Genomic DNA, 1,110 nt, shown 5'->3' with positions numbered 1-1,110 from the left:
CTCCCCCTACTTTGTGGTTGATGTTATGTCGCAAAATACTATGTTATGTCGCATAATATTACTTTGGCTTCTTATATTATGTGAAAAAAGAACTCCCCCAGTTGATAAATGCCGTAGATAAGCCTAGAAACTCTCGTAAAATGCTCCTGCACGACGATGCAGCTCCCTCAAAGCAAGGGCCACAACTCAGTGTGTACAAGAGCAATACTACAAGTAGGCGTCCACGTACTTCGAATTATTTATTTTATAATGCAAAGATTTTAAATGTAAATCTCTCGTTACTTTAAATCAAAACTAAGTAGCCAACCAACCACAATGCACACCAAAGCAAAATATGTCAAAGATGTACTCGGAACAAACAAACAACAAAAAAACATGGGGCGGGGTGGGGGAGGGGGGCACTCAATCTGCCAAAATTATTACATTTCTAGCTTTGGCGTTCATATTATTATCAACCATTGTCTCCTCCCTCCCTCCTCCCTTTTTTTTCGTCCGCACACATCTCCTGTGCCCCCCTCCCTCCATTTCCTCCCCTCACCCTCTACACCCTATTTACCCCCTTCAACCCCCATCCCCACCCCACACACAATCTCAATTTCCCCACATCTCGTATGCCCCATTTAACCCGCCCCCTCATCCATTGCCTCACACCACCATAATACGCCCCATTTACTCCTCCACCCACCCCCTCCCCTGTATTCTAAACCCTCTGTCATAATAATATTTCCCTTCCTCCTGCAGACCTCTTTCCGCCCCTGCCCGCGGTAATCCCTCTGGTATAATCCGCAGTAAGCCACAGTAATCTGACAGCTGCTCTATGTACGACGACTTTGTCTGATACGGGGGACGACTCCCGATGCAAGGGGAGATCACCATTGATTTCTTGTCACGACTGCTACATTAGAGTTAGAAAGGGACGTTACCGGGAAGACAGAGGCACCTCGTTTTCATTTCCGCACGGGGGAGGGAAAGAGGGATGTTAAAAATGTTCGGTTTATTTTTTGTACTCGCTCCTCCCACTTCCCTTCACTCTTTTTTTTTTCGCCCACGCTTTTATCCTGCTATCTTTCTCTTCTTTAACCCCTCCCGCTCACCCACCCCTCTCTCTCT

This window comes from Aplysia californica, unplaced genomic scaffold (genome assembly GCF_000002075.1).
Source record: "Aplysia californica isolate F4 #8 unplaced genomic scaffold, AplCal3.0 scaffold00883, whole genome shotgun sequence".
Classification (NCBI taxonomy): Eukaryota; Metazoa; Mollusca; class Gastropoda; order Aplysiida; family Aplysiidae; genus Aplysia; species Aplysia californica.
The sequence above is the reverse complement of the archived record's forward strand: the minus strand, read 5'-3'. Positions refer to the sequence as shown.